Genomic DNA, 24,536 nt, shown 5'->3' with positions numbered 1-24,536 from the left:
AAAAACATGAAATCCAACAAAGCACCTGGGATCGATTGCATCCCTGCTGAAATGCTGAAAGCCGACCCTGCCCTATCAGCACAAATGTTGCACCGTCTTTTCGCTGACATCTGGGATACTGCAACATTCCCGGCCGACTGGATGCAGGGTATCCTCGAAAAGGTCCCGAAGAAAGGAGACCTGACAGAGTGCGGTAACTGACGAGGCATAACGTTGATCTGTACAACCCTCAAAGTACTCTGCAAAGTGATTCTGAACAGGATCCAGGAGAAAATCGACGCTACACTCCGACGGCAACAAGCTGGATTCCGATCTCGACGATCATGTGTGGACCACATCACAACGCTACGAATCATACTGGAACAAATCAACGAACTCCAGGACTCTCTTCTGCTGGTGTTCGTTGATTTTGAAAAAGCATTTGACCGACTTAACCATGAAAACATCTGGGCGGCTCTAAGGCGACGAGGGGTCCCAGAGAAACTAGTCCATCTCATCGAAGCACAGTATGAGGCATTTTCGTGCAAGGTCTTGCACGACGGTGTCTTGTCCGAACAAATCCCGGTAACTGCTGGAGTGAGACAAGGATGTATTCTATCACCGCTACTTTTTCTAATCGTAATGGATGAGATTCTCATTGGATCGATTGACTGTGCACCGAACCGAAGATTGCCGTGGAATCCTTCAACAATGGAGCAACTGAACGACCTTGACCTGGCTGACGATATTGTTTTGCTCGCCCAAACACAACCAGATATGCAGAGCAAACTCGACGACCTCACCGAAAGTTCCAAGGCAGCAGGTCTCAAAGTCAATGTCGGATAGACCAAGTCGATAGAGATCAACACAGGAAATCCCTCCAGTTTCATGGTAGCTGGGCAACAAGTTGAGAAAGTGGAGTGCTTCCAATATCTTGGTAGCCAGATTACGCCTGATGGTGGTACCAGAAAAGACATCGAAACACGGATCAGAAAGGCCCGATTTGCGTTTGCGAGTCTCCGAAACATCTGGCGGTCACGCCAGATCTCTCTACGAACAAAAATCCGAATCTTCAACTCAAACGTCAAATCCGTATTGCTGTACGGGTGCGAAACTTGGTGCACATATGCGGTAACGACGCGAAAACTGCAAGTATTTGTAAACCGCTGCCTGCGGAATATCATCCGCGCTTGGTGGCCTGGCAACTGGATCTCGAATGAGGAACTACATCGCCGGTGTCATCAAAAGGCGCTAGAAATCGAGATTCGGGAACGTAAGTGGAGATGGATTGGGCACACGCTGCGAAGAGATGAAAACGAGATTTGCAGAGAGGCGCTAGATTGGAATCCAGAAGGTCATCGAAGAAGAGGCAGACCCAGAAATTCGTGGCGGCGAAGCCTAGCCGCTGAAATCCGAACTGTCGACGAGAATCTTGACTGGGACCAGGTGAAGACGCTGGCTCCGGATCGTCAACAGTGGAGGTCTTTTACCACGGCCCTATGCACCGGAGGATCGGCGCGGGATCATTAAGTAAGTAAGTAAAAAAAGCGTAGAGCGTCTTTGTTCATGATATTTTTTATGGTTTATGTTATGGTATAAATGTAGGTATTCAATAATATGAAAATGCCATTAAACTAGGCTTGTCAGGAAAAAGCGGGACATTTTACGAAGAAACTCTTAAAAAAGCTTAGTTGTTTGCATATACCATTAGCCAAAGTTGTTCATAGAAAGTACACTACACTAAGTTTTTCCTACATGGCTTATATTTACACGGTTTTCGCCATATGCACCGATGTTTTCCACGGTTCATACAAATGAACACGTATTTTGAGGGAAAGTACCGTCAAACGGGGCAACATGCAAAGGCAGGGTTAGATGCAATATTTGTATACCACAACACTCACATTCTATTTTGATTTCAATATGCTGTAATAAAGTTATCATTGAATGATAATAAATTGAGGATGGCATAGTTTTTAACATCGTGAAAGAGTTTTTTTATAGTTTTTGATTGTCATAAAAAAATTAAAAAATCGAGCAATAAATGTACAATTTTTTACATTTTTCGATGCCGTAAAAAACTTTATCTAGTATGACGGATTGGCTAAATGATATCACCTACAAACTTTATATTGCTTTCATTATCCTATACCAAAACTGTTGGTGTATAAAATTTTTTTGGACAATCACCAAATTTTTTTTAAACTAATATTATTATAATTAAGTTAGCTGCCTGGGGCAAAATGCATCAAAATGCAAATCAGAACTAAATCTTATAAACCGCGTTTCCATATGCTGGGGTGGTATTTTTTTGCATTATGCGTTTGTTATTATTTAAATTTCATCCATCTCAAGAATTATTTTCATGATTTACGCCAAAAGAATATTTTGTAGTATTTTTTACCCCTAAATGTATGCAGCAGATTATTACTTTTTTCTTAAAAAACCAAAACAAAACCAAAAATTACTGCAATTGGTGCATTATCCGTTATGACATCACAAATGTATCAAAAACTTTAAATTTTCAAACGTTTTCATTAGATTTTTCATTAATTACAGAGTTTGATGCAACTTACCCCTTTTTCTTAGTAGGGGGAAAATCGCATGTTTTTGTAAATTTAAAAATAACTGGTAAAACCAATAATTTTTCTGACTACGTCAGTTTGGTGTCCCATCAACCTTTAAACTTTTGATGCACAAGAGGTATGATTATGTGTAAGCATTAAGATTTTAGAAGCCATTGAAGTTGAAAAGTGTTGCATGCTGCCCCAGTTGACGGTATTTCAAGTCGTGCATGTTAACGGCGGATATAATACCGCGTAAAAAACTTTAGTTTATTTTGTACCTATATAAAAAAATTTTTTATGTGTTTAAAAAATTGAAAACTCAAGAAAGCTTCCATTTCAATATACTTTGAACAATCGAGTCGAACAAGATAGGACAATTCGATTAAGATTCCGGCAAAAAAATTGTAATAATCTTAAGTTATTTGGAAGCAACCTTAACAATACGCTCTTCACACATTGGTTGAACCTTCTCCAAGAAAGTATAACTGAATCAGAATGTTACTGTTATGCTAAGAACTTTATAGTTATTCAGTATTGTCTTATATAAACTATGAAAAAGACTGCTTATTTTGAGAAAAGACGGATTTGAGAGATTTTCTGTGTTGAACCAACGAATTCAAAATGAGATTAAAGTTTTTTTTCCAGTTTAAGTTAGTGAACTTTGTATAAATTTTCCAAGAAAAAAAGCGGGACATTTAAAGGAAAAAGCGAAACACCGGGACAATCAACAAAAAAGCAGGACATGTCCCGCTTTTGCGGGACGGATGGCAACCCTACATTAAACTGCTTACTTTAGCTGTATAGGGGAGAATGAGGATACTTGATCCCTGGGGATACTTGATTCCTTAGCTATATCTCGAAACTGGAATGTCTTACAAAGATCAAATGTTCTAGAAAAATGTGCCAAAATCTGCAAAATAACAATGCTTGTAGTTTAACTTTTAAAACAAACTAATTGTTTGAGTAATTCAACTTTGTTTCAAAAATTTCACAAAATGTAACTTGAAGATCATCATCACTTTAAAATGTTCCTTACATGGGAAAATTATGAAAAAAATATTTGTTCCAATGCATCAATCGTTCGAGTGTAAATTGAACTTCGTAATGCCATATTTTCAAAGCAATGGAAAACTCTTAACTTTTATCAGAAAAAGTTTTATAAAATGTTGATTATGGGTACAATTGATCCCCTAGAATTGGGTACAATTGATCCCCCTTCCAAACGGCATATTCTTTTTCTGAATTGATCGTTATGATTGCTGATTACGAAATTACTAATATTTATCCAAAAACTAATATTCATCAAACAGTTGTCTGAAGAAAAGAGCAAAAATAATTAATTTTCTCTTAATAATAAAAATAGCGCCTTTAAGTATGCAATGTTATTACCGATGAGACAAAGATATAGAATTTTCTTCTTATGTCTGCTATAAATTGTGCAATGATAACAAACTGCTGGTCATGCAAAATAGTCAATTAAAATTCTATCTTGGGGTTTTGTTTGATTTTTATACAAGGATTAGGGCTTCCTGAATAAAAGATCAAGTCTCCCCTTACTTCAGAAAAATCACATTTTTTTACTCCCACGAAAATGCTTCTAGTTCATCAAGGGGTTAAAGTATCGTTCTAATTTTTGGAGCATAGAAACTTGAAGTTACAAGCTGTCAGTCTAATTTGAGCTTATTTCAAAATATTTTTCGACAAGGTAAACGTTCTAGTTAATCAAACTTGTGAAGATTAAAATATAGAAATTTTAAATTTGCAGAAGAAATTTTTTTGAAGCAGTTTTCTTTGAATTCTTTTTCAAAATCGACATGAAGGATAACGACTGTTAAATTTCCACAAAAACTAAACAATTCACTTTAATAAGATATTAACTATCAAATTGATATTCTACAAGGATTTTCTCAAGAAAAAATTATAAAATCGCTATTGAGAAGAATAACTTGAACTTAAATCGATCCTTTGTGTTTAGTAAACCTTGATAATTTCATCTTATGTTCAAAATAAATTTTTTTCCACGTTAATTTCTAGTTTCGCCAAATTCACGGTTTTGCCATATTCAAGGTGAAATCGAAAAACTACTGTAATGCGACCGTCAATCGAATTCAGGTGTCTTGCTTATAATCTAAAATCGGTCAAAAGGATCGCCCATATAAATTGCATTCGATATATTATTGATTATTTGCAAACTGGGGCTTGAATAAGTCGTCCCTTATCATTCTCTTATGTTGAATTATAAGTTTAAAGTTCAGAAAAGATTTATTGCATCCGAATTTCAATCTAAAAGAAAAAAAAAATGATAAGGAATCGAGGCTATTGCACTGAATTATCTTCAGCACTTTTTCTAATTTTTTTGCCTTGTTTTTTAATATCTATATAAATTGAGCGAAATAAGAATAGTACCACTATGTGTTTTGCTAGTTAAAATATGAATGATTGAAAATTACGAAAATTTTCTTCCACAGTTTGTTCTGAATTGCTTAACGGATAAATCAAGCATAAGTTTTCTTTTTTTGGACGTAGCAATTGGCGTTGAGGACCAAAAATGTGAAAAAAGGGGTGCGAAATAAGAATACCAACACTTGAGTTTTTCAACAAAAACGAGATTATTTTTAAAAATTTACTGTGTAAAAGTGAATTATGATGCTTCTACGAATTATTTGAAAAGATAACTGCATTTTAAGAAGTTTACCAGAATTTCGAAGGTTTTCAAAGGTTTTAAAAGGGGGTTTTAAGAGATGCTCCTCTAGCGTTAAGGCATTTGATATTTGAGCTGTAATTCTTTACCACACTTCTTACTTTCTTCATTAAAATGACGTGAAATGATGAAACAAACATTCGGGATTAATTTTGAATCAGAAAAAAATATAGATTGGAAATCAAACATTGGATTTTGTTCAGTAAACCACACTTTTCCAGTTTCAAGTCGTAGATGGCTGCACTATCTCGCAGTAAAAACCAAATTAAGTCTCAAAATTGATTTTCCAGGTTTATTTAGGCCCATATTCATCGTTTTGAGGTGTTTTCCCATTATTGTGAAAGTACCCGCTGCAGAAAGCTTTTCCGGAATCACTAGCACAAAAATGTACAACCGCCAAAATACCTGCTCATCTCAATTCATTGATTCCGATTCAATTGCAAATCATACCAATAATACTGCTAGCCGTCTGCTCCGTCAAGCTCCATCGCAAAGTTTAACTTTATTCTGATAATCGGTCTAAAAAAATAACTTTTAGTGACCTTGATGCAATTCTAATTTTTTTTTATTAAATGATCTTATAATTTCCAAAACTTTCACACGGTACTAGTATTTATTTCTTGACCAAAATCATCCAGCACTCCCTAATTAATCCCGGATATTCGAAAATGAGCATGAATTTGGTTAAATGGCAAGATAGAGCTGCCATCTATGACTAAAAACAAGAGAAATAGTGTTTGACTTTTAAAAAAATATTAGTAGTTTTTAATTAAAACCTGCTTTTTGGATTCAAACTCAGCCTCAAATCTATGTTTCATCATTTTGCATCATACTTATGAATGTTAATGAAGAAATCAAGCAGTTTGTTAAAGTTTTATAGGTCAAATATAAAAATTCCTTAACGCTAGAGGAGCATCTTTTTTTTTTTTTTTTTTAACTAATTAATCTTTATTAGGCAATTTACTTTTACAAAGTTTTTATGTGCCGGGGTTCTTTTTGAGTTTAAATTTAAAACTAGGGGGTTGGAAAGGGTTAGAGGATGTTGGAGGGAGTTTGGGAGGAAGAGTCGAATTCTTAACATTATTTTGCCGTTGTACGGCAGAAGCTAACTTATTGTTCTCTTGCCCAACTCTGTCCGTGGAGTCGGGTGGAGAAACGAGGGGGGAGTTTTTCTTCCGAGGAGGTGAAGGGGTTGTCGGATGAATAGCTGGTGGTCCGGTAGCCGAAGTAGTATGGTCACGTTTTTGTTGCTGCTGTTTCTTTGTTGCTTCTAGTTGTGGTGGCTGCTGATCATTTGTGGTGTGGTGTGGTTTGATGTGGTGTGGATTTTCTGGATCGTTTGTTGATCGGGTGATGTTGGCGTAGCTGTTCTTGGTGATGTTGTTTTTTACTTGCTGGCGGGCTGTGGCAAGAGGTAAATTTTGCTCTACACTGATTCGATGGGCATGTGATTCCTCAATCCATTTCGGGCATGTTCGTTCTGATGGCGAGTGGTCGTGTGATTCGCATGTGTGGCAAAATTTAGGGCCCGGGCAGTTGCTGCTATCGTGCTTCGTGCTGCTGCAAACACTGCACTTGCGTTCGTTCGGGCATCGTTTCTTCGGATGACCGTAGGTGAAACAAAGGCGGCATAGCAAAGGCTGGGGTATGTAGACACGGGTTCGGACTCGGAGGAGACCAAAATCCACGTACTCGGGAACGATTGTACTGTTGATAGTTAGAACTAAAGGTGGGGTGCCGATGATTTTGTTTTCCGATTTTTTTGTTATTCTTCTTACTTCGGTAATTTTCTGCGATAACAACTCAGCTAGCAATTCCGCCTCTGTCATGTCGATCACTTCACTACATGTGACGACGAATTTTCGATAATTCAAATTAGGATGATTGCCGATTTCTACTAGGGTTCCATCGATTAATTCCTTTAATTCCTCAAGCTTTTTGCCTTGCTCTTTGTCCCGAATCTTCAAAACATACCACTTCCTGATGCGATCAAAAAACGCTCCATCGATCTTTCCAGCATGTTTCTCTATGGATTTCCCAACCAAAAATGGGTTCGGAAGAGTGTATCGATCACGAGCTTTGAGGAACAAGTAAAACAAGCGGCCATGCTGGTTTTTCGGGTCAAGCCAATCCGGTATGGTCCGACCCGGATAGTCTCCGGGAGACGGACTCATCACTACACTGCGCACCGAACTTTATCGATCATAAAAAAAATCGTTAGCCTTTTGGGATAGTATCGAGAGCGCAAACAAAACGTCCGATCTAGCCGAAGGCTGAGAGGAAACTCAGAGGAGCATCTCTTAAAACCCCCTTTTAATACCTTTGAAAACAGTTGGAATTCTGGAAAACTCCTTAAAATGCAGTTATCTATTCAAATAATTCGTAGAAGCATTATTATTCACTTTTACACAGTAAATTTTTAAAAATAATCTCGTTTTTGTTGAAAAACTCAAGTGTCTGCCTGTATGTCTGTTCCCTATAGACTCGAAAACTATTGAACCGATTTGCGTGAAACTTGGCTGGTGGGGGTATTTTAGACAGGGTAATGTTTCTATTATGGTTTGAGACCCCTCCCTCTCTCATGAAGAGGGGTAGGGGCCTCCCATACAAAAGACAAATGTTTGCATAACTCGAGAACCAATCAAGCAAATATTTTTTGTTTGTGTGTAAAAGTGTTTAAAAATTACAATCAAAAGAATACTGAAAGTTAATTTCTGTGATTATGCAGTTTTGGTAAACAAATTTCAAATAAATTTCCTCAACGATAAATTTTTTCGTAAAACCATATTTGTTTGTTAACATAAAACTAAACTTTTGTGAACTTTTTAGCGAAACAAAAACTGCGTTTTAGAGGGTTTAGTCTATTCCCTGAGTTTTACGAAGTTGCTTGTGAAGAAATTTAATTTGGCCCTAATTATGTACCAACCAAGAAGATAGAGAGCAAAAGTCACCATTCACTTTCTCCGAGCGGTATGTGCGAATCAAACTATTTTATAATATGCTAAAGAGAAAAAAAAAAAAAACGGTAGAAACTTAATATGCAGCATAACAGCAGCGCGGCTAGACAAAGTTCATGTGAAGATATCTGATCTAAATTGTTCTAAAATTACTTCACCATTTCACTTCTCCCGACTGACTGACAGCAGCCAGGCTGTTTCAGCAATTTGTCTCAGAGCGCCTCGCCTTTTTCTTCTCCCCTAAAGCTAGCTTGGAGATGCTCTTACACATTTTCACTTTTATCTGGCGTTTGATTCACCTGTTACACTGGAGTTTGAAGAGAGTGGAGACAGAAAAAAAATTGCTGCCAGAAGAGTGATTTCGTTTTCTTGCAACACTTTCCGTGCCATCCAGCCAACGATGCGACCCCGGGAAAATATACTTGGCTCCATTATTCATCTTCGATTATTATGATAATTTGCGCCTTTTTTCTGTTCATTTTTCTGCCCTTATCGCGCCCGACAAATCTCAACCGTTTGTTGTGGCTGGAATGAACTGGGTGTGGGTGTGAATGGGTGGCTCCGGATCATGTTGTGGGTGACTTGCCATACCCCCGTAGACATTCCGGCAGGGTTGGGCTCACCCGAACACAAATCCGGGTGATGTGAAGGTACAGAGTGGCACGTGGAAATGGTGGGAAAAAAGAAAACCCATATAGCATCAGAGTGTCGGCGTAACACAATAACTGACAGCTAGACACACGTTCGCATTTTTGTTTGTTCCAGTTCTCGTCATCACACGCAGGCTGATAGGAGCAGAGCACGAGGCCCACCTAAAATAAAAACGAAAATCAACCGCCATATCGCAGCGCCGAGAAACAAGTTGGTTTGATAAAAATCACTGCCTTACTGATGTTGCTGATGCTGCCATTCACGTTTTCCCGGCTTTGTGTAGGTGTTTCATTTTTGTTTTCCATTCAACTTTTTCGTTTGGCGCTCAATTGCGGTAAAGTGTACGCAAAATTCATGTTTCGATGTTTGTTCATGTGTGGCAATGACTATGGTTTTTTTTTCGCTGGCAATTGAATTTCAATTTTGGTGACGTTTGCAGCAAACGAAAAGGATGTCGTTCGCGAGTTTGCTAAAGTACGTGCAAAAGCTGTTGAGCACGTGAAAAAAAGGCGACGCAACCAACGCTTAGAGCTAGAAGTTGATTAGTTTTCAAAATCGGTACCGCTTGATCTATCGAAAATTCAGTTGAATTTTAAATGCGTATGTTGCTGTTTGAAATGTGTCACCAGTTGCTAGCAATTGGGAAAATAAAAGAACGTTTCTATTAGAATCAGTCCATTAGAAGAGAAAAAAATAGTTGAAAAAAAATCACGTGATCTCACAATGTGGTTGCAAAATACGTCCATCTTCCAAGCCGGGCTTTTATGCAAGAAAAAAATCGTAGCTAGTTGTTTCGACAGAGTTGAGATATCACGAGGAGGGGTGGGGGGTCATCATGGGATTTATCAAAAAAAATAATCAAAAGTTAATCGTAAGTTTCCATGCAACAAACTTGCATACAATCTACAATTCACAAAATCAAAGAATTCATTTAGTTTAGATCGAACATTTGAAAAATCTTAAATTTAAATGGTGACACAGTTCTCATCTTCTACAGTTTGATGTCGCTTTTTTCAAATGTTTGGAATTTTCAAATCTTCAATTTATCTTTAGCTTCCCGATCAGGAGAGCATATCAAAATAATAACTCAAACGTATTTCACCAAGATATTTATATCTGATTCAGTTATAATTTAGTACTCCAAATTTTCGATTTCAAGATTCTCCAATCTGAATTATATCTTATTCTAATTAACAGACTTGAATGGGGTTGAGCTCATTTTCAATGATAAAGATTTTTTTTTGGATTGTCCTAAAATAAAATGATTATATCTTATTTTGATCTACGTACAACTTTTTCTGAAACACGGACATCGAAGTCAACGGCTTAAACCTTACATTAACGAGTTTCGCTCAACAGATTCATAAAATTGAATCAAATTTTGGGAAACCAAAAATGGGGCATGGTTTTATCAAATAATGTGGTTTATTGACCTTCCACTAGAAAATTTTCTCGAAGCACTCATATCTTGATAAGTTATTATTTTGATATAATTTGTTCTGTCCAATATCAAACAATGCTATCTGAACGAGATATTATCCTTATAGGAGCATATCAAAAACTGATATAATTTAGCTATGATCGTATAGATTTTTGGATATAATTTGAGATATTTTAACATCTTACGAGTACTGAATTATAACTCATTTAGATAGAAAAATATAAGTATCAAAATATCTCATTTTGATATAATTTTGTTTTTCCCTCCTGATCGGGTTCATTTCAGGTATCCGGTAGGTATCAAAAAAGGATAAGGCTTAAAAGCTGAACGTTATCCAAACCAAGGAAAGTTAAGGAAATAAATTCAATGTATAAAACATGGCATGTAGCCTATCCACATGGGAATTCTTGACAAAATATGGCATAAAGCCTATCCACATAGGGATTTTTAAGTGTTAAAGCTCATATGGAGTAAAGAGTGACAACATTTTACTTAAGTTTAAATTCTTAGATTTATTTATTTTCATAGTATTCCGTCTCACGACATAACTTGACGAACATAATTCCTAAAATTCACTCGGTCCATGGCAACCGTTCTCCAATTCCTGGGGCATTTTTTTTCTTTAAATTCTTAGAATTAGATTCAATTATTACGTGATAGGCAGAGTACAGAAAAGTTTTAAAGCGAACGAAAGAGAGTTAGGTACATATAAGTTGGAAAGAATCTTAAAAATCATGAATTATTTGAGGAGATTTGATTCAAAACTGATCAGAGAATGCTCCGACCAGGATGCTACGGGCATATAAAAGATCTGATTTAGTTGGCATTTAGCTTATCCACAGAGGGATTTCAAGCTTTTGCGCTTCTTAAAATTACATTTGAAATGGTTTTTTTTTTCTTTAAAACTTTCTTGCCTAAATTCAGACATACAAATGAAATGTACCCGATCAGGAGGGAAAAACTAAATTTTATCAAGATGAGATATTTTGATACTAAAATTTTTCCTATTTGAATGAGTTTTTATTCAATACTCGTAGGATGTTAAAATATCTCAAATTATATCAAAACATCCATGCGATCATAGCTAAATTATATTAATTTTAGATATGCTCCTTACAAGATTACATCTCGTTCAGATAGCATAGTTTGATATTGGGCAGAACAAAACCTATCAAAATTATAACTTACTAGCTGACCCGTTGTGCTTTGCTACACCTTCCGGAAATAAATGTAATTTGTAAAAATTTATTAAAAATTAGATTTTAGAGAGCATTGTTTAAAATCAAACCTCATCATACTTCAGAACCAACAACTTTGAAATGAGAGCTGCAGCTGCAGTTCTGAATAGCAATTCAAAGATGGTATATATTATTTACTGATCTCTAAACTCGTTTTTCAAGATCTGAAATTTGTACTCTGTACCCAAAAAAAACCTTTTTAAATATGGTCCCTTCTTTGAAAAGCTCTTTATCTTAAATTTACATGGGAGCTCTCCCATCTTTTTCAATTTTGTCCCTAACTGCTTGAAGAAGGTAGGCAAATTTAACCGGCTCGATACCCAAACAGCACTTATCATGGTAATGAAAAATATATTAAATGAGTTATGTACAGTGCAAATTTCTTTTTTTAAATAAATTTACTACTGTAAACATATAAATATTTAAAAAAATATCAGTTGCATCACTAAATAAGTTCTCAGCGTTTTTTTTAATTTTCTCTTTGAAAGTCAATTTTTCAAAAATGTAGGCAAAAACTAATTTCTAAGTTTACATTTGTCCCGTATATTGGGGCAAGTATCAATGCTAAGCTTATTTACAGATGCGTCAGAGTAATGGCTTTAAAATGGATTTAATACGAATTCCTGTTTTTTGTTCTATCAAGTTTCACTGATATATCTGCAGTATTCCTGCAATATAAATTTATGTTTGTTACTCCACTTTTAACGAATGCTGTTCAAAGGGAATGACCTTCATTTACAAAGACATTTAAGAATTTACAATATCCGCTGCAGTTTCAACATTCGGAATACCCCTTCTGGTCTTTCCAACATATTGAATCATTTTGAAGATGAATTTCTTAAAAGTTCGACGTTTGCCCTTGCCTCACCGTGTAAGTTGACAGAAGGGAATATTGTTTTTAACACTTTAAGGGTAAACTAATTTCTCTTAAAAATTTTGCGTCCAGTTGAATATCAGTTCTAAAGTCTCGCTTTTCAAAAACGAAGCGTATCAAAAGTCTCTTTCATGCAGCCATGTAACACAAAACACTTTTCATGTTAAGTACGTACTTGAATTGGTATGTAAGCAAAGAGTACGATGGTTTTTTCAGAAGCTCCCATTTTCATTTCTAGATTCGTTTCAGTTGAGTATTTGGGCCGAAGTAACAATTTCTAGAAGAAAACCTAATTTTTAATTTTTTTTAACAGAAAAAGTTGAACGTTTGAACATGTTCTAATGTTCCTTGAATGAAAAGCCGAATGCTATCTACATTAACACGAACTAAATATGGAAGTATTTTTGCAAATCTTTCAATTGGTTTTGATTCGATTGATAAAATACCAATCCGTGTCACATTTAGGCGTCATTAATTACCACGTGCTGTGTACAAATCAAATAAGCAAGAAAAAAACACATCTAGGTTGCAGATCGCCCACGTGTTTGAGAAACAGGCGCCTTATTGTTAAATTTTCCAGCAATCAATGAACAGTGTGCTTTGGTTACTCTCCTCTTGCGTCGACGTTTGCTCGCCCATGGAGACGAAAAACAAACCCCAGGTTGAGAAATACGCGCCAAAATATTCCTACTGATCAGTATGCTATGCCTGGGTTACTTTCCTTTTGCGACGCCTCGACCATAGAGACGAAAAACAAACCGCCCAAAGGAAAAAAAATCTCAAGAAAATGGATGTCATGACTTTAATTTGTTTCCAAAAACTACAAATTTTGTATGGAAGCCTCTCCTTCCTTAAGTCGGATGGAGTTTTGACTATTACAGAAACCATCCCCGGCCTCAAAAACCCTTAGATGCCAGTTTTGACGATGATCGGTTCAGTAGTTTCCGAGTCTATAGGGAACAGACAGACAGACAAACATTCATTTTTATATATATAGATCAAGATATGAGTGCTTCGAGAAAATTTTCTAGTGGAATGTCATTAAACCACATCATTTGCTAAAACCATGCCCCATTTTTGGTTTCCCGAAACTTGGATTAAATTTTATGAATCTGTTGAGCGAAACTCATAAACGTATGGTTTGGGCCGTCGACTTCGATGTCCGTGTTTCAGAAAAAGTTGTACGTTTATCAAAATAAGATATAATCATTTTATTTTGGGACAATCCGAAAAAAATCTTGATAATTGAAAATGAGCTAAACCCCATTCAAGTCTGTCAATCAGAATAAGATATAATTCAGATTGGAGAAACTTGAAATCGAAATGTTTGAGTACTTAATTATAACTGAATCAGATGTAAATATCTTGGTGAGATACGTTTGAATTATTATTTTGATATGCTCTCCTGATCGGGTAGTCAAACAAAAAAGGGCAATCTCTCACAAGGTGGAAGAAAAATATAGATAGTACCTACTACCTCTGAATCATAGTTAAACCAAACTGGAGATTTATAATACAAAGTTTGTTTATTTTTTTTCTTTACAGACCAGTTAGTGCTCTGGTCAGATAACTTCTATGAGTTTTTTTAAAGTGAAATATAAAATGCAGCTTTGAAGAATGCATAAGAAGTAGGTGAATCTTGATACATAGCAATCCGATGTGATAGCAAGGCTTTTTTATTATCTTGCGATATATTTTTAAACTGGGCGTGAGAAGCGATTTTAAAGCCCTTTGGCTATCTGTACAGTAACAAGTAGTTGAGAACATTATTTTTAATTTAAGCGATATTTACGAACGCACATGCGATTGCACGAAACTAGTCCAGTAAACTCCAGAACCAGGACTGGTGTATGATAACGAAACATCAGAAAATGAAATGAGAGGAGATTCAACTCTTCTAGGCCATACATTTAACCATTCTGAAGCTAAAGTGAACTTGTCACATTTGTCAATACCAGAGAAGTTACACATATTTGGTGAAACAGGAATAAATGTTGACATGCGATGATAGTTTTGATTTCAAACTAGATACAACGAGAAATTTGAAAGCCTTACGGCTACCTAAGCCAAAAACATATTTTGGAACATTTGCTCCTTGAAAACGACATTTTAACGGCTTGCATGATTGAAGTACCAGGTCGGTTTTTTTTTAAATTAAATATCTATTTCTGAAAGGTCATTCACTTCCACAAGAGGGTGTTACCAAACTGAAGATAGAAGGCACTGGACACTTGTGTTAATACAAGGAAAATATGAAAAATTTATTTGATGTCACAAATATTACTAATGTTTTTATGTAGGTAAATCAAATTTTTATATGATTTCAACTTGGCCAATCTTAACAGATTGCGAAAATAAAGAAAGTCCCATTGGGCTGTAAGCGATGAGAACATAAAAAAGATTTAAATTTGTGAATCAAATGTGTAGAGATTTTATTGGAAGAGTTACCAGGAAAGCAAAGTATTTGTTAAATAATAGATCATTTTCCAAACTGGCAAAACAAGAAAACAAATATGGAAGAATACAGCTTGTGCAAATGCATGTTTGGCAATACACACTATTGACATATCCTCCTCGAGAGAAAATAGGTCAAAAATATCAGGAAAAAATCAAATCCGATTCATTGGCTTACACAATTCCGAACTGAAAACAATTCTGAAATCTGCATGTTATAATTGACCTTGATCTATTTTCTCCACCTCCCAGTTGCAACCTCATTGATTTCCAATAGACAGAAATATGAGATAAACGTATCTGAGAAGTACTGGATAAGTCGCCTCGTACGACATGGACCAGTATCCCAGAGGCAGTATTCTTAAGGCCGCTGCCACACTGGACGCAAGCTTTAATGCAACAAACTTGCATAGAATCTACAATTCACAGAATCAAAAAATTAATATATCTCAGATCGAAAATTTAAAAAAATCTCAAATAAAAATGGTGATACAATTCTCATCTTCAACAGTTTGACTGTCGCTTTTTCCAATATTTGGAATTTTAAAATCTTAAAATTATCTTTAGCTTCATTTACATCCCCTTTCGGAATTTTCGGGGAAAAACTGAATAGGGAGGGAAGGAGGATGGTAGAAGATGAATTTGATATTTGTTCCGACCTTATTATGAAATCTAAAGTATTAAAAAAATGTATCCACTTTTATTCATCAAAGAAATTTATAAAAAGTATGTTTTTTTTTTAAGAATACAGTAGAACCCCGCTCATTTAAGATGGTCGGGGGAAGGACCACTTCTGATAAGTTCAAATTTAGCTAAAAATAATAACAATACCAAAAATACACAATAAATAATAAAATGGATTTTAACACCATTTTCTTTCTCATGATTACCACCACACAAACTGAAAAAATAATAAATTTGACTGTTAAAATAAATCAAAATTTTCAAAAAATCTTACAATGAAAGTTTAAAATCGATTATGCTTTTTCTAAGTCATTTAATAATTTTGCAAAATGATGTTCCTTATTCTGAACTAGAAATTTGACTCTAAAGAATTTCTTAACAGTCTAGTTTTTAAACTTAAAATAAACATTTCCAATATACAGATTTTAAAAATCGGACTCCTAAAATAACTATCCGATCAGGTAAAAAATTAACTGTGATTAATTGTAAGGGATATTATAGTAATTGTTTTTTTTATTATTATTTTTCATAATTTACAATTATTTTCTTCATTTTCAACTGAAAGGTTGATTTAGAGATTCCGCTGTAGTATTTCGAACCTACCTAACCTAAGGGTCCGGCGCCGATTGACCGACGCATAGGGCTGAGATAAAAGATCTCCACTGCTGGCGATCCGGAGCCAGCGTCTTTACTTACTGCCAGCCAAGGTTCTCGTCAACTGTGCGGATTTCAAAGGCTAGACTTAGCCGCCACGAGCTTTTGGGCCTACCTCTTCTTCGATGCCCATCTGGATTCCAGTCTAGCGCCTCTCTGCAAATCTCGTTTTCATCTCTTCGCAGCGTGTGCCCAATCCATCTCCACTTACGTTCCCGAATCTCGATTTCTAGCGCCTTTTGTTGACACCGGCGATGAAGTTCAACGTTTGAGATCCAGTTGCCAGGCCACCAAGCGCGGATGATGTTCCGCAGGCAGCGATTCACGAAAACTTGCAGTTTTCGCGTCGTCACCGCATCTGTGCACCAAGTTTCACACCCGTACAGCAATACGGATTTGACCTTTTAGTTGAAGATTCGGATCTTAGTTCGTAGAGAGATCTGGCGTGAGCGCCAGATGTTTCGGAGACGCACAAACGCAAATCGGGCCTTTCTGATCCGGGTTTCTATGTCCCTCTTGGTACCACCATCAGACGTAATCTGGCTACCAAGATACTGGAAGCACTCCTCTGTCTCAACCTGTTGTCCAGCTACCACGAAATTGGAACGATTTTCTGTGTTGATTTCCATCGACTTGGTCTTTCCGACATTGATTTTGAGACCTGCTGCCTTGGAGCTTTCGGTGAGGTCGTCGAGTTTGCTCTGCATGTCTTGTGGGCGAGCAAAACAATATCGTCTGCCAGGTCAAGGTCGTCCAGTTGCTCAATTGATGAAGGATTCCACGGCAATCCTCGGTTTGGTCTACAGTCATCGATCCAGTCAAGATCTCATCCATTACGATGAGAAAAAGCAGCGGTGACAAAAAACATCCCTGTCTCACTCCAGCAGTTACCGGATTGGCTCGGACAAGACACCGTCGTGCAAGACCTTGCACGAAAATGTCTCGTACTGTGCTTCGATGAGATGGACTAGTTTCTCTGGGACCCCTCGTCGTCTACACAGTAAACGAAAATTACCGAGTTCGGTAATTTTTTTACCGAAATCCTAACATGTGTAAATCGTTAAACTGTTCGGTAAAAAATAAACGAACATCGGTAAATGAAGAATCAATTTACCGATGTTCGGTTATTTTTTAACGAAAAAATTACCGAACAGTTTAACGATTTACACATGTTAGGATTTCGGTAAAAAAATTACCGAACTCGGGCAGAGGTAGCGGAATACACAGACATTGAGAAGGAGAGTTTTATTGAAATTATGAAAATAGTAATGGAATCGAACTTTTTTCAACTCAATGGAAAAATCTTCGCACAGAAATTCGGCGTGCCGATGGGCAGTCCATTGAGTCCGGTAATAGCGTCGATTGCACTAGAGAGGATTGAGAATACTGCTCTAGATGCTTTACTGGTACAGGATATCACTCCGGTACTCTACAAGAGGTACGTGGATGATTGCCTCTTGTGTGCAAAGGTGGAGGAACAGCAGCTCATCATGGATATGTTCAACAGTATGCATCAACGGTTGAAATTTACTATTGAACATGAGGTAGATGGCAAAATCAAATTCCTGGATATGATCGTACGACGGGAGCAGCGCAGCTTAGCAACGGAGTGGTTCCCGAAGGACGAGAAAGGCCGTTATTTGGTTTATGCATCTGTTAGTCCATTTTCACACAAATTAAACACTATTGTGGCACTAGTTGACAGAGCTTTAAAATTATCGAATGCTAGCTATACAGAAGGAACTTTAAAAACTGTACAGAATATATTAAAGATAAACAACTACCCTCAACAACTAGTAACAAAAATTATTACAGAACGGACTCATAAAATGTACAACACTTTAAATAACAGTAAAATCGAACAATCCAAAAGTATCATCACAATTCCGTATTGTGCAGGTTTAGGTGAGAAGCTAGCCAAATATTTTAAACAGTACGACATCAATGTAGCTTTCAAATCCTTAAACAAAGTAAAGAACACAATTTTCACGAAAACTAAAGATAAAATACCAAAAGAAAAAAACAACAGAAAAAAACATAAAATGTGGAGGTTGTGAAAAATCTTACATTGGTGAAACTAGTCAATTTTTACACAAAAGATTAGAACAGCATAAGAATGATGTAAAAAACAAAAAAGTTGGAGGCACAGGACTTGCTCAACATAGTATAGAGTACGGTCATGCTTTCGATTTCAAAAACACCACGTTTTTAGAAAAAATCTCAAAATACAACACTAGAATTTGTGCAGAAATGTTTCACATCAAAATAAGAGGAGACAATGACGTTTTTTTTTTTTTTTTTTCCTTTATTAGCTAAAAATACAATATTTAGGCTCATTGGTATTTACCATTACGAAGCCGGGAGTCTGAGTTACTATTTACATATAAAAGGTTAAATGCTATTCGAATAAAATGTTGAGTTTTTCATAATATTTCAATAAGTTATCCGTATATCCGACTTGATAGGATAAATAAAACAGCGGCGGGTTTCCCTCCATCGTCTCGGTTTCAGATCATCTCGTTTCAGGAAAATCGTTTGATGCTACAACTGTAATTTAGTTGCAATGATGAATCTGTTAATAGCTGTCATCGTTGTAATATCCTGGTTGGCGATGATATCGCGAAGAGGGACGTCACTCGGTTTTCCAAATCTCCCAAGTTCTGCTAATAATTCTTGACGGTGTGTACTAAAACGTTCGCAATTCCAAATAAGGTGATCGATTTCTCCGTAATCTTCGCCACACTCGCATAGGTTAGAAGTGATAAGTTGGATTCTGAACAGATGTGCATTCTGAGTAATATGATTCGATATAATGCGCGACATATTTTTGATGAATAATCGTTCTACGTTAAATTTTGCGAACCAAGGAGCTTTACTGACAGCAGGCAAGATACTATAACAATATCTACCAAGATTACTACTGTTCCATATTGACTGCCACGAATCAACCAACCGATTTCTCAACATAGGATAAAAGTCTCGAATTTCTTGTTCCCGATGATAAACCTCTCCATTCAAAGCACCATTCTTAGCTAGGGTGTCAGCCATCTCATTACCAAAAACTCCGTAATGAGAGGGAACCCATAAGAACGAAATGGAGTAATCTAAATTGTTCAAATTAGCAATTACATCCCTGGTTTTCAAAACCATCTGTCCAGTTTTACCAGAAATCTTGAGTTTCTTCAATGCTTCTAAAGCACTAGCCGAATCTGAGCAAATGAGATAAGAGTCAACAGGAAGACTACTGATATATACACATGTGTAATATATTGCCATAAGTTCCGCAACAAAAATAGAACATGGAGATTTGAGAGAAAAACTAGCTTCATGATCAACATTAAAAACCCCAAATCCTACACAATCCTGATAGGCTGAGCCATCCGTGAAAAAAACTTTTCGTGTTGGATATATTGATATTTTTTCCAAGCATAAATTCCGTAAAAATATTATATCAGAGGGAGTGGGAAGATTCAAGTTTTGATGAATGAGGGATAGATCAATTGATGAATTTAAATTCAATACTAGAGTATTTGATTCATAATAATGTGAAAGATTTGAATACGAGGAATTGATTGTTAAACAATCTCTATAGGAGGTCAACAATTTACATTCCGGATTACATTCAAATAGTGTATCTAAGCGATCCATTAAGAATGAATTAGTTATGTGACCATTTATCAGAAACCTACAGTTCAATTCATTAAATCGAAGCTGCAGTGGAGGAACTCCAGCAAGAACTTCAACTGCTAATGTATGAGTTGATGTCATTAATCCCAAGCAAATGCGTAAGCATCGAAATTGAATACGTTGCAACTTAATAATGTGACATTTTGCTGCTGATTCAAATAAAAAACAACCATACTCCATGACCGACAAAATTGTTGTTTTGTATAATTTAATCATATCGGTTGGATGCGCTCCCCACCAAGTACTAGATATTGTTCTCAAAAAGTTTATCCTTCTTTGACATTTTCTTACAAGATATCGAATATGACATCCCCAAGTGCATTTTGGGTCATAAAAAACTCCTAGATATTTGAAACCATCCGCCTTTATTATTTCAGATCCATATAAATTAAGTTTTATTTGAGATGGATTGTGTTTACGAGAGAAGACAACTAATTCAGTTTTAGTTACTGATAGTTCTAAACCAATTTCTGTAGCCCAAGAAACTAGATTATCTAAAGATAGTTGTAAATCAGATTGGACTTTTTTCGATACTTTACCCGAGGACCAAATACATGCATCGTCAGCATATTGGACCAATGAACAGTTGCTTGTTAAACATGAATCTATGTTTGATACATATAAATTATAGAAAAGGGGACTGAGGGATGAACCTTGAGTGAGACCGATCATGCTGTGTCTAACTATTTTAACTTCATGATTCTGAGAAAAATGTAAAATTTTCAACGATAACAAATTTGAGAGAAAACTTAGCATTGTTTTTGGAACCCCAAGACACGATAATTTTTCACAGAGAATATCAATCCGAACTGTATCATATGCACCTTTTACGTCGAGAAATACAGCAACCAATTCTTCGTGTCGAGTGAAAGCAATTTGTATGTCAGAAGCAAGTAATGCTTGACAGTCTCGTGTGCTCCGATTCTGTCGGAATCCGTATTGAGAAGGTGAAAGAATTTTATATTTCTCAGCCCAGCAATCCAAACGAAAATGAATCATTTTTTCAAAGGTTTTCCGGAGGCATGGCAATAAACCAATTGGTCTATAAGAGTCTGGTTTGGATGAATTTTTTCCAGGCTTTAAAATGGGTACTATTTTGACAAATCGCCAGTCATCGGGAATAGAATTATTTTTGAACATCCAATTTAAAGAAACAATGAGTAGTTGCTTAGCGTTTGTCGGAAGATTTTTGATTAGTGAAAATTTAATACCGTCTATTCCTGGAGCTGTATTATTGCAATCTGATAAAGCCATTTCCATTTCATTTAAAGTGAAATCATTTTCAAGATATTCGAATGTTGTTGAGGAATGTTCAAATGTTGGTATATTTGGGGGTACAAAAGGTGGACAAATAATGTTCGAAAAATCTTCTAACCAGTCTGCATTATACTGTTGTTCATTATTTATACTTGGTTCAAAATTTCGAAGACGACGGGCTGTATTCCATAGAACTGACATAGCTGTTTTTCTATTCAATGATTCAACAAATTTTTTCCAATATTCCCTTTTTTTAGTTTTAAAGATTCTTCTACTCATCGCTTCTAATCGTTTATAATTCAGATAGTCGTTTATACTACCGGAAGACCTAAAGAGCTTAAAAGCTTCTGACAGCTGGGAGACAATTTTATTACAATCACTATCCCACCAAATATTCGGAGGTTTACGTCTAGCTTGATTCTCACAGAATGGTTTCGTTTGAGCTTGATGTGCTGCAACCAAAATCAACTTTGATAGATAACCATAAATATTGGAGGCAAGGAGCCCCTCTGTATTATCTACTGCATCTGAAATAATAGAATTATATTTGTTCCAATCAATGTTTTTGCAAATGTCCATGGGAATCAAAAAAGAACTGTTTGCTCTTTCTACAAATTTAATGACAATAGGTAGATGGTCGCTACCAGCTGGATCAGATAAAACTGACCATGAAAAATTAAAAGCAATTGATGATGAACATAGGGAAAGATCAACACGACTGCATCTGGAGGGGGGTGAAGCTACACGTGTAATTTCTCCCGTGTTAAGAATGGTTAATCTGAATTCATCTAAAATATCGTATATTATTCTTGCTCGAGCATCATCGTCAGGCTCACCCCAAGCACAACCATGGGAATTGAAATCACCAAGTAAAAGATATGGGCTTGGAATACTGTTTAACAGGGTTTGAAAAAAATTGACTGAAATATTACAGGATGGAGGGATGTATAAGGAAACAATCGATAGTTTTTCATTATCTAACTGAACGGAACAAGCCACAGCTTCAATAGGATGGATATCAGGTAAATTTATTCTATGGAACGAGTAGTTATTTTTAATAGCTAATAATACACCTCCAGCTCTGGTTAATCTATTACTGCATATAACATTAAAAGACGGAATATTTAAAGTGAGGTCATCTGTTAGGAATGTTTCTGAAAGAGCAATGCAATCCGCGGAAGTCTGATTAATAAAAAATCTAAGGTTTGATTGCTTTTGAAGAATACTTCTGCAGTTCCATTGTAGGAACGAAATTTTTTCTAATTGATTTGATCTAGCCATCGATATTAACAAACATTCCAATGGGTGGCCAGTAAGAGATGATCTTCTTAACTATTATTTTCAAAATGGGTGTCAGGTTAAGTAAAAATTCTTTCCAAAAATTATCCAAATTCAAAAAATTTGAAAGTAATTCTATTATTTGTGTGAGTGAAAACTTTTGTGAATGCTCCTCGGATTTTTTTTCTTTAGCTTTTTCTGGAATTAACGGAGGGAATTCAGTATCATTCAATGGGAAACCTGGTGGATTGATTACAGCATTGTTTCTTGGAATAGGTTTCGGATTTTCAACTGGTTTTGTCTTCTTCTGGTGGTTTGAAGGGTGAGATCTTTTTCGTCTTGGAGGCTCATAAGAGCAGTGAGCTATCTCACTATCTTCTTCTGAAAGATCTTCCAATGAACTAAACGCATTACTGTCAGCAAAACTCTCTAATCCAACAGATTGAACAATCTCGGCGTATGAAAGCTTTGAATTTTGATGTAGTCTAGCTTTAGCAACTTTGACTCTCTGCTTGTAGCTCGGGCAATCTTTTTTGGACTCATGAGTTCCTTTGCAATGCAAACACAAATTCTCAACAATCTGACACTCACTCTCATCATGTAAATTCCCACATTTCCCACATCGTGGTTTGTTAGCACATAACTTCTCTGTGTGACCAAATCTTTTGCATTTGATGCATAACATAACTTTCGGGGTGTACAAACGTACCGGAATGAGAACCCCGTCAATTTCTAGATTACTAGAGAGTATAGTACCTGCGAAAGTAACTCTTATCGCATGGGACGATGGAACAAAGCTTTTGACTCCATCTTTGATTTGCGCTTCTAATAGTTGGTTGCATTCTAGAACTGGAACACTAGCAACACGTGGATCCTTAAATCTTCCCCGACCCCTCTCCATAATATCTTTTAGAGCAAGTTCATCTTGGTTAATCACGCAATTTATTTCCACTTTAAGGCTAGGGATGTAAACTCTATATAGATCAGACAATTTTTTATTGGACACCACGTTGTTGGCATCTGCTCGTCTGGCAAACACCATGCGAACCTTACCATAAGACACTTTCTTAATTTCTTTAATGGATGAAAACAAACTGTACACTTCAGCTGAGATTAATAGGACATTGATAGGTTTTGTAGGATGTTTCTGACGGACAAATACTTCAAATGGACCTGTTACAGATTCTGGGTATTGTCGAGAACGATCTTCGATTGGAAGAGACATGACTTTCAAAGATGGAAGTGAAGATTGAGATGGACTATCAATTTGGATATCTGTATCTTGAGAGGCAACAGTATCCTCACGGACCTGTTCCTCCATGCTTTGGCCTTAAGGGCCAAGCCCTCTGGTTCGCACTTATTGAAACTCAAATCTATTTATTTTTATTTGGGATACTTCTTGAAAATCGAATCGAATACTTAGCTTGATTGAATGCGGGAACAAACAATAGGGGCACAATCTGTTAAACTTATCACCACACAACTACCACACGAGGCGCTCGATGAGAAAAAAACGACCGTTACCCACGAGTGATGCGAAACGAATGAGACAATGACGTTGTAAACAAACAGAAAGACTTGTGGCGTACTTTACCGCCGATCCCTTTTTGCGTCATCGCATCGAACCTTCTAGAACATTCCACTCATCGAGAACGTTCGACATCCAGAACGCACGATGTTGCGCCAGCCAATCAGCGACGCGACAATTGCGTCAGCCAATCAGCGACACGACAATTGCGTCAGCCAATCAGCGACACGCAATAGCAGGTAGCAGCAATTACCGGCGACAGACAATAGCCGGCTACCAACAACAACAACAACAGCAGACGACAGTCGACAGCGAAAGCAGACAATAGCGAACAACTCGCTAACTTTCAGCTACTCAGTTCAGAGTGACGGCTACTCAGTTGTCGCCAAAACCGCACCTACTCAGTTCTGACTAAACGGCTTTTACTCAGAACTGACTAACAGCCCTTTTCGCGACAACTGAGCCATGGTTACTCAGAATGCGCGAATAATTTTAAAGCGGTTTTTGGCCGCTTTTTCCATGCTAGAATAGTTAAAACCTATATTATTTTTTAGACAAATGATGGATTTGTTGATTTGCTGAATAA

This window comes from Uranotaenia lowii, chromosome 1 (assembly GCF_029784155.1).
Source record: "Uranotaenia lowii strain MFRU-FL chromosome 1, ASM2978415v1, whole genome shotgun sequence".
Taxonomy (NCBI): Eukaryota; Metazoa; Arthropoda; class Insecta; order Diptera; family Culicidae; genus Uranotaenia; species Uranotaenia lowii.
Note: the sequence above shows the minus strand (reverse complement) of the source record.